Source organism: Typopeltis vanoorti, chromosome 1, assembly GCF_054136105.1.
Source record: "Typopeltis vanoorti isolate ZY-2024b chromosome 1, IOZ_Tvanoo_1.0, whole genome shotgun sequence".
Lineage (NCBI taxonomy): Eukaryota > Metazoa > Arthropoda > Arachnida > Uropygi > Thelyphonidae > Typopeltis > Typopeltis vanoorti.
Genome location: NC_143549.1, coordinates 61,536,263 through 61,547,146, shown reverse-complemented (window position 1 = coordinate 61,547,146; position 10,884 = coordinate 61,536,263).

Below are 10,884 nucleotides of genomic sequence, written 5' to 3'. Positions count from 1 at the left end.
AACGAAGTCAGCAGGCACGTCACCAGTGAATAGGAAGCTGTTGAATAGTGAGACCAGGATAGGCAAGATGAAGTTCCAGGCTGAGCGATAGAGCTCAACGCCTAGCCCATCCAGGCCAGGGGTTTTCCGTAGCTTAAGCTGTTTATAGGCTGGAGTAACCTCTTCCGAAGTGATTGGTCTCTTTTGAAGAGTTCTGAGGTGTTCAGGCATGTTGTCAATGTTCCACACATCGAAGTCGCCTGTCTCCTCAGCTTCGTCGGAATAGGTTCTCGTGTAATGCTGGGAAAATTGCCGCAGGATGTCTCCCGTGGTTGTGAGTGTTTGCCCGTTAGCATGAATTTGCCGAACCGCTTTCTCATCTTGTGCTGCTATGCGCTGCCGGTTATAAAAAGCGGCCGAAGGTGTTTCCGCCTGCCGGAGAAACAATCTGGTGCGAAAATCGAGCTCGGCGACTTTTTTTCGTCGAAGTGCCTCGAGTTCGATTTCCACGGCTTTAATAAGCGAATCGCTAGGAATACCGTTTCTCTGGTTAGCCCGGTACCACCCTAGCTCTCGGTACAGCTCTCTCATTTTTTTCCTTTGCGCGTGAGCTCTTTCTCTGGAGATGTTTTGGAAGAGCTCTTTCGCCTCGGTTTTGAACTGGGCCCACGCGTCCCAGTCCCAGTGGGCCCTTTTCCTTCCTTCGCATAGCAGCTGCAAATCCTTGCTATAAATTTTGGGGAAGCTTGGAGGCATTTTCCAGGGTCCTCTCGATGTTTCTACGACCTCGGGTAGTTCGATGTTCATCAGAACCATTTGATGGTCTGTTATCGAGCTACCAACCGCTATATGCCTGACCGAGATAACTTGTGGCCCAAGGTTCCTGGAAATATAAAGGCGGTCTAGTCGCGTTGCGACTCCTCCGCTCGCCCATGTGGTACCCACTGTGTCTGGATTATGTTCCCTCCAGATGTCGATGAGGTCGACATTATCACAGCAGAGTTGCAGTTCCCTAGAGCCACCGGTACCGGAGTTGATGTTGCCACCAACTTTGTCAAGTCTTACGTCAGCGATGCAGTTCCAGTCCCCCCCCCCGGCGATGATATACTGAACCCCGTGAAAATAGGGTTCTATGGACATGAAGAACCCGCTGCGCTGGTGGGCGTTGTTGGGGGCATATACATTAAGGAAGCGGATGACTCTACCTCCAAACTTCCAGTCTATAGAGACTAGACGTCCTGCAGCATCTTTCTGTACATTGAAAAACCCGCCTAGAATAGGCTGACGAATAAGGATTCCCACCCCCCTCGCACAGCGCTCTCCGAAACACCAGAAGCTCTGAACGGGGAAGCTTCTGGAGAAGTTTTCTATGTCCCAGTACTGATAAAAATGCGTCTCCTGAAGATAGAGTACATGAACCTCATGCAGTAAGATTAGGCTCCAAACAGCGCGTTGTGCGTTGACGGAGCGCAGACCGTTAATGTTGAGAGTGGCGACGCGAAAAGTGTTGTTCATTTTAGTGGTGTAGTTATAGGGAGGGACAATTAGAATTTTAGTGTCTCTTCGGTAACTATTTTGATTAGTGCTTGGTATAGCGCTGTGATGTAGCAGTCGTGTAAGCCCATATTGGCGGCTAGAATGGAGTTTCTAAAGGAGTTTTGTTCCTCATTTAGAATATCTGGCACGGCAAGTTTGTCCCATTCCAAGCCAACACAGGGTTTTGATGAACCCTTTGTGTAGTGGGCATAGAAGTGTGGCTCGCCGTTTTTCTCTATGGCGTTGTGGATTCTTTCGAACCCGTCCTGGTCTTTTTGGACATGGTGGAGAATAGTAGCTCCCCCTGGAATTATTTTAGGGAATGGTGCTGGAGTGGGTTCTGTTCCTGTCGTGGGGAGGGTAGTAGGGTTTCCGCCCATAGGCAACCTTTTAAACGAAGCTTGTTCGTCTTCTACCTGTTCCCTTTGACGTTTTGCTGTAGAGGTGTCCATTTCCTTTATGGCAGATGCTGTGGTTGTATCTGCGTTCGTGGTGGTGGGGGGAACGCCGGCTGTTGAATTTTGGCTTCTGTACTTTTTGGTTTTACCCAGTGATACTTGTTTGAACCCCTCTTGTTTGCCACGTTTGGGTTGGGCTGTTGATATCGGTGGCGGGGGCGGGGTGGGTATTTTTGGTGGTTCTGTGTTGTCAGAGCTAAGGGGGGGGGAGGAACGGGAAGTGGTTGTATTGCATCCCCCATATATTAATATTAACTGCGGGAATGAAAAATTAATATATATTAATATATATATTAACAAAGTCCTTATAAGGACTGGCTTAAAGGGACGAAGCAATAATGCTTTTTATCTTCCCCGTTATCTGTAGAGGACAGTGTAGGTATAAGGTTATTGAGCTATTAAAGCTCTGATCATGGCAGGAGGGTAACAGCAATAGCGGAGCCTCAGTTAGAACTTCATTGGCGATGTGTAAGTAAAGCCAACTCTAAAAATTCGGATTCGGACGATCCCTAGGCCACTTAATCGTGGGCGAAAGACCGTCCATCTCAGCGGTGGCTCCACTCAATGATGGCCTTCCACCCACACACCACCACCGAGCAGAACCGCTCATATTCCGAAGAAAATCATTCACCGACAAAACCCCTCAGCGGGTCGTGCCGGAGAATACTTTCTTCGGAGACTCAAATTGCTCCCGTAAGGCAAAAACCTTAAGAGAGCGAACTCAAAACTCTCGAATCTCTGCGTCCCATGGGGTAACAGCAACAGCCGAGCCTCAGTTAGAACTTCATTGGCTACAGCATTGCCATCCATTACTCTCCAAGGGTATTGGATTGAATGAAAGTTTGTAGCGAACAGAACTTACCACCCTTCTATGAGTATTGCCGAGAGGTGTCCTAATAAATTATTAGATATATGAAGAGACAAAGGCATCAATTCGGCGACATATGACTTGTTTCAGTTAAGAGATATTACATCCCATATTGTTTCTTAGCCGAATAAGAAACTCAAAGAGTTTCATGCCGAATACAGTAGAAACTATATAAAGTTCGGCGATTCCAAGCGTAAGCAAATACCTGGATACTGCAGCAACTGACCCTAAAGGTAGTGCAAGCTGGGGCAACTCATGTCTAAGGTGGAGCAAGCTCCGATCACTATTCTTAATATTTACCCATAATGTGAACTTAGCTCCTAGGAGGTTAAATTGTTAATTTAAAAGTATTTTACGAGCGCATATAAGAAAAGTTTATTTCAAAGATTTTGTTTTAGAACAGGTGTAAGGAGATGATGTTTTACAGACCTTTTAGCCACAACCTCTGGGTTATACAGCTAAACGGTTTGACTGAGGCCTCTTTTTACCTACTACTATCCTACTCTACCTTTCTTTAATCTCCCCTATTACTACCTGCTGACCCTCAGCAATCTTTATACTCCAAAGGCCGATGATGAAAGACATTAACTCCCATTCTACCTACTCACTGATGAGACCTCAATAAAGGTTGAAACCGGTCTGGGTAGTGACCTTCTCTCATAACGTAGAACAGTAATACAGCTCCTAGGAGCTAAGTTCACATTATCGGTAAATATTAAGAATAGTGATTGGAGCTTGCTCCACCTTAGACATGAGTTGCCTCAGCTTGCACTACCTTTAGGGTCTGTTGCTGCAGTATCCAGGTGTTTGCTTATGCTTGGAATCGCCGAACTTTATATAGTTTCTACTATATTCGGCATGAAACTCCTTGAGTTTCTTATTCGGCATGAAACTCCTTGAGTTTCTTATTCGGCTAAGAAACGATATGGGATGTAATATCCATTAACTTAAACAAATAACGAATTCTTTTTTTACAACTCCCTTCCAAATATACAGTGAATGTAGTGAGCCCCCTGGGTAATTCTGACCACAACTTAGTGCTCATCTCCTGCCCCATGTAACAACACTTACACAGTCACACCTGCACAAGAGTTGTTTGGTATTATAACAGTGCCAAATGGGACAGCCTCCGAGACTACTATGCTTCATTCCCATGGTTGGGCTATTGTTTGCAGTCATCCAATCCAAACATATACACCGAACACATCACCAAAGTAATCCTCACTGGCATGATAACATACATTCCCCACAACACTCTGAACTGCCGTCCTCCGATGGGGGATCACATAACCTAGTCAACTTCAACGCTAGTAAAACCCAGTTCTGTCTTATTTCCCACAAAAAAGAACCATTTCCCCCCCAGTTTTATTTTTGATACTCAAATTCCCAGACAAGATGAAATCTCTCTTCTCAGAATTAACATGACATCAGGTCTCTCCTGGCATAAACACATCACAACCATTGCATCCTCAGCTTCCAAAAAACTAGGCTTTCTCTTTCGCTCAAGACGTTACTTCACCTCTAAACAGCTGTTAACCTTATACAAATCGCAAATCCGCCCAGCTATCGAATACTATTCTCACATTTGGAGTGGCCCCTAAAAACTCCCTCAAAATGTGCTTGACTCAATACAGAGGAGAGCAATTAGACTGATAAATGACCCATCTCTTACCAACTCACTCCCCCCAATTTCACATAGACGTTTAGTCTCTGCAACTTGTATATTCTACAAATATTTTCATGGAAAATACTCATCTGAAACAACATTCATAATTCCCTCACTCTGTACTAAATCCATTGGAACACGTACAGCCACTTCCCAACATCCCTTCACAGTACACCTCGAAACCCACAGAACAAGTTTATTTTCCTCCTCCTCCTTCATCACTGCTACTGCTGTACTGTGAAACAGTCTTCCCCCTGATGTATTCCCCTCGGAATACAATATGCGGGCTTTTAAATCAACAAGTTCCTCCTTTCCCATCCCACTACCATATACGGTACTCAAGTATTATAGGTTGATCAGCTAACCTCTGGTATATGGGCTCAACATTAAAAAAAAAAAAAATAAAATAAAAAAAAATAAAAAAAAAACCTCATGGATAGCAAAAATGTATTTCATCGCCCGGTGTGAGACAACCTTTTAGTGATGGCTTGAGGTGGCTTCAAAAAAATTCCATGTTTGGTCTCTAGAGCAGAGTTGCCGGGTCTATCTAGTAAAAAATAATAATAATAAAATAAATCACAAATAATGTATGAAACTGATACAATTAGAAATAATATATATATATATATATATATATATATATAACGGCAAGGTGGGCAATGAGAAACCACCTTGCTCATAGTCACTTCCCTAGCATGGTAGCATAGCTGCCCCTTCCATCCGTTAGGATGAAAGGAAATCATTCCATTCCATATATAAATAAAGAAGCAAATCCTTTCAATATATCAGATGTTTCATTTTATTTGAACCAGGTTGTACTATTACGTGTAGTTCTGAAACGTTCTCGGTCTAACAATGAAAAAACGAATTTATAATTTTAAAATATTTTAATTTTTCAAATAATCTCCCTTAAGACTAATACATTTATTCCAGCGATGCTCCATGGCCATTATCCTATCCTTTTAGTGGCTCTCAGTAAGATCTGCAAAATATCCTTGTACAGCTGCAATCACCTCTTGATTTGAAGAAGAACGCTGACCAGCAAGGAAGAGTTTTAGTTTTGGGAAGAGATAGAAGGCAGAGGGAGCCAAATCTGGGGAATAGGATGGATGATCCAACAGTTCATAGTGCAGATCCCTTAATTTTCTCATTGCCCAAACACCTTTGTGGGCAGGTGCATTGTCCTAATGATAGATGATTTTTTCTTCTGCAAACAGGGTCTTTTCTCACGAATGTTTTCGTCTAGTCTGGTTAAAAGATCGGAATAATATTCCCCCATTATTGTTTTACTCTTTTCAAGATAATTAATAAACAAAATGCCTTTAGCATCCCAAATGCCGTGATCATTCCTGCTGATGAACTGACTTTGTCTTCTTTGGTTTTGACCAACCGGATTCTGTCCACTGTTTTGACTGCTGTTTGGATTCTGGTGTGTAATGGTGAATCCAAGTCTCATCCATAGTAATAAATTGACGCACATAATCAGTTTTAATCTGATTAAAACGCTCCAAGCACTGTTCAGAGATTTTCATAGGGGTACATTTTTTGATCTGTTGAGAGCAAGCGCAGCACCCATCTTGCGCAAAATTTTTTCATTTGCAATTCTTCATGCAAAATATATCCTACACGTTCGTTTGAAATGCCTATAGTCTCAGCAATTTCACGCACTTTGGCTCGCCGGTCATCCAATACCATATCGTGCACTGATCAATGATTTCTGGTGTTGTTACGCTTTTTGGATGGCTTTTACGTGAATCATCTTCAAGGCTGGTACAGCCGCGTTTAAATTCGGCAGCCCATTTCTTAATTGTCGAAAACGAAAGAGATGAGTGCCCATAAACTTTTATGAACTTCGAATAAATTTCTTTTGGCGTTAAACCTTCTTTTACAAAGAATTTTATAACCGCACGATACTCAATTTTATCCATTTCAAGGGATACAGACAACACTTTGGTTCAAGACAGCTGTATAAAACAAACTACTCGATAGAATGGCTTGCAATTTCACATGGATGCGTATGATAGATGTACCAACTAACTTGGAAAAAATAAATCGTGCCGATGGTGTTGCCATGGTCTATTGTCTATGCCGAGAACTTTTCAGACCACCTTGTATATTTATAAAGGACAATAAAATCTTCACACCACGGCGCTTGGCCGCACGAAGGAAGACTTGGTTTCGAGTCTAGTCGGCAACTAGAGGAAATTTTTCTAAGCCTTTTTTCGACTGGGTCCCGAGTTAGTCGATCTCTGGCACCGGCAAGCGTGTTTTTCCTCCTGGAAACTCGGATTTTTCGTCCCGTAAACTCATGAAAATCGACCGTAGAACCCACATTATTTCAGACATTAAATATATTGTGTTAGGGTTAGGGACCACGAGATGGCGGCACATTTCAGCCGTCTCTCTTCACTGTGTACCGCTTAATTAGTGATAACCTTGGGCCATCTATCTCTGATTGGTACCAGTGGAGATTGAACTGCCCACTCAGTCTCCAAAAGTTAGCTAGGGCTAAATGGTCTCGTCTACTCTCGTATACGGGAATAAAAAGGCGTTAGATGATTTTTTTTAAACTCCTTTTTTGCTTCTCAAAGGGAGTAGGCTGAAAACGTTTTGCATCTAACTTTTTTGGAAATCGCTTGGCTGCCAATCTTCCCTCTTGATCGCTACCTATAACTAAGTTCAGCTATCGATTAATTTTGTGACCTTGGTGACAGAGTATGGCGGTGAAAAGCAGTCATTTCATGACCCTAAATCCTAACTGGCATTATTTTCTAGATTTTCTAGAGTTTAGTACATTCGAATCGTCGAATTTTCTGAGCTTTGGAAATTAAAATCCTAGTGTGTTGTAATTAAATGCCTTCTTTGTGTGCTCCCAAAGACTAATAACTCTGGAGCTGGCTGAGAAAAAAAAAAAAAAGGAAAACCTGAAAAAGGACTCATTAAAGTGATACGCAGACCTTGCAGAAATCATTAGGAATTAATTGACAATTGACAATTGACATTTATGTCTTTAGGGGTGAAGCAAGATGCTTTTCATATTCCCCGCTATCTGTTGTGGTTGCAGTGAAGGTAAAATTTATGAGCAGAATGCTCGCCCTGATTGGGCATGGAGATTATGCATCACTAAAGGAGGCCAATATAGCTTTTGGTCTTCTGTATTTGAATATGTCCGTTGGATCGTATGCTGTAGCTTGTTGAACCAAATCGTTGGGATGTGTGGACGTCTTTAGGAAAAACTTGGTGGCTAAGGATCGTAGAAAAGAGAAGATATAGGGAATATTTGTGTCTCTGTGGAGTTGAATGTTTCTAACATACCACGGAGCATTCAAAATCATTCTCAGGCACTTGTTCTGCACTCGCTGTATTTTGATGATGTTAGCATTAGAGGTGTGGCTCCAGGCCGGAGAGGCATAGGTGATTATATGACGAATCGTCAACTGGTATAGCTGCAATTTGATTCTGTTGCTGAGCTTGCTATTTCTATTAATTAGCGGATAGATCTGTGCTATGACTTTAGATGCCTTTGTGCATGCAGACTTGGTGTGTTGATTGAAAGATAGCTTTTTGTCGAGAATTACACCCAGGTAATTTGTTTCTGACTGCCAGGGAATTTTAATATTGAATAGTAACAAATCTCCTACAGGAGACATTGGCCTTTTTGAGAAAAGAACGGCTGAGCTTTTCTGGGGGTTGACTTCCAATCTCCATTTAGAGAACCAACCCTCCAGCTTTAGAATGTTTTCTTGAAGCTTTCTGGTAATGAAAAGGGGTCTGAGAGATCTGGTTAGTATTGCCGTATCGTCTGCATATAGGGCCAAAATGGAAGTCATCGGATTGTGTGGGATGTCTGACATGTATACAGAGAACAGCAATGGAGCCAGCAGAGATCCCTGCGGCACTCCAGCAAAGATGTGGCGCTGGGAGGATGTAGAACCGTTGATTTTTACTTGCATTGATCTATTTTGAAGATATGAGTGGATTAAATGAACCATTTTAGGTGAGATGCCGGCTGAGATAAGCTTGTGCAGGAGTCCAAAATGCCAGATTTTGTCAAATGCTTTGGATAAGTCTAGGAAAACAGCGCCTGTGCACTGGCGCCAGTTGTAGCTGGTTGTGATGTATTCAACAATTCTGTGGATTTGCTGGGTAGTACTATGGTGTTGCCTAAAACCAAACTGTTCTTTTGGAAGGATGTTTAGGTCATTTATTGAGGTTTGAAGTCGTGAGAGGATGACCTTCTCTGCAACCTTACCCAGATTTGAGATGAGACTGATTGGACGATAATTTTGGGGTAGGTGTGAGTCTTTGCCTGGCTTATGTATGGGATTAGGAATTAATTTTTTTCCGCGGACTTTTGAAGAAATTTATTCTTTTTAGTAAATGGTGTTTTGAAATTGTGGAGAATTTAATTTAAGCTTTTATTTTTCTTCCAGCTGCATTCATTTTTTAAATATATATTTTATATACAACTTATTTGTATAGCGAAAATTATATAATAGTTTTATAAATAATTTTAAGAAATTGTATATTCAGTTGGGCAGGTTAAATTTTATTTTATTTTTATTTTTTAATTTATATGTTATTTGTAGATTATTTAACAAAATACAAAAATATTGAATGTTTATATATTCTGAATAATTAATTATTTTCATCTTTCTCACAATCTTTAATTTTTAAAACAAAATATCGATTGAAGAAGAAATTGAAGAAGAAAGCAATGAAGAAATGTAAGTGATTAAAACTAAATCTGTGGACTAATTTCTTAAATAGTGAAGAAGTTTATGGAGAAATTAAGAAAATAATCTCCAAATTTACTTCTGGATAATTATACAGAAATCATAATGAAAAATTATAAATGAAAAAATTATAAATTATTATAATGAGAAATTATAAATTTATTAAAAATACAGGCATATTCCAGTCATACGACACGTTAGGGTTTCAGATCGTTGTGAAGCGAATTTCATCGTACAGCGAATTACTCCCCCCACCCCGCTTGTAGATGCATGTAATGAATTAATAACGTTTCTACGCAGTCATATAGTTTTTATTATCGTTTTTTTTAACACAATAAAAATTTAGAATAATATACGCAAACGAAAAAAGGTATTCTGAATAACTTGCTTAAGTTAACCAGTTTGATGTACATTTACAATTTATAATATGCACAGCTCATCCACGGCAACTTTTAAGTATACACACATCAAGATACTTAGGTGGTTACAAGTGTCTCTATTTCAGCCATAAGACTGTTATTTACGGATAAGAGTAACACTTTTCACTTCACTTAGACCTTCTTCTTCTTCGTTTTTAACAGCAGTTGCGCGAGGTACCCTGCGGCCCTTCTCAGTGTTCATTACACAATGGATCGTAACTAAATTTCATAATTTTTCTCTTATAATCTAATAGATTTTGCGTCTTTATTTAAGCGGAGGCAATAGCACTTTTACTTGGATTTTTATCTTCCATCATTAACAATAACAAAATATAATACTAGTTATGAATAGATTACTATTCCCAGAGAAACACCAAAACCAACAGAGATGCAACGAGCAACGACATCGTAAAGCAAACCGTCGAAAAGCGGGCTATTACTACATATTTCAAATTAAATTAAGTATATATTAGAAATGAAATTACAATGAAAAATTAGAACAGTTTTTTGTGCCTATTTCCATAGTAATTGGCATAAGGGAAATTAATTAAAATATTAAGTTAAATAAATAACTTTAATTTTTTGACAGCAATGGATTTAATTAGTACGCGTGTTCTACCCTTTTCGTGTGTTCCGAACTGCTCTTTTTCGTCTTTAGGATAGCAGCAAGAGAAGAAATGATAAATTATTATTTTTTCCATACTTAACAAACTAGAGGCTCTAAGTACTTAATTACAAGTAGCACCACAATATAGACTAATGACTTGAAGATAGACCAATTTAAAAGCTTTGTTGTTCATCTGTGATCTTAAGAGGTTTCTATCAAGTGGAGTTATTGTATGAACAAAAAAAAAAGCATCAAATATCTGTGGAAAATTAGAACAGTTTTCTCTCTTACAGAGCCGGAAACTGAAAGATGAGATTCTGTTTTTAGCATCGTATGCCATGGTAAACCACAACAGTAGGCTATCTTAAGTTGGGAACAAATAGTGTAATTATTTGTAAAGCTGCTCCATTGTAAGGCAGAGCAGAGAGGCTCTTCAGAGTCTGTTGTTTCAATTCTCCTGTAACATGCAGAGATGCCACTGCTGTCCTCCGATGGTTTATTGGAATAATGTTCATACTCCACTGCACCGAATCACAGCACACACGATACAGAAGTTAATGGATCGGATCGGATAGAAATTGCGTTTGCAATATTCAACGATGCCAGAATAAAATT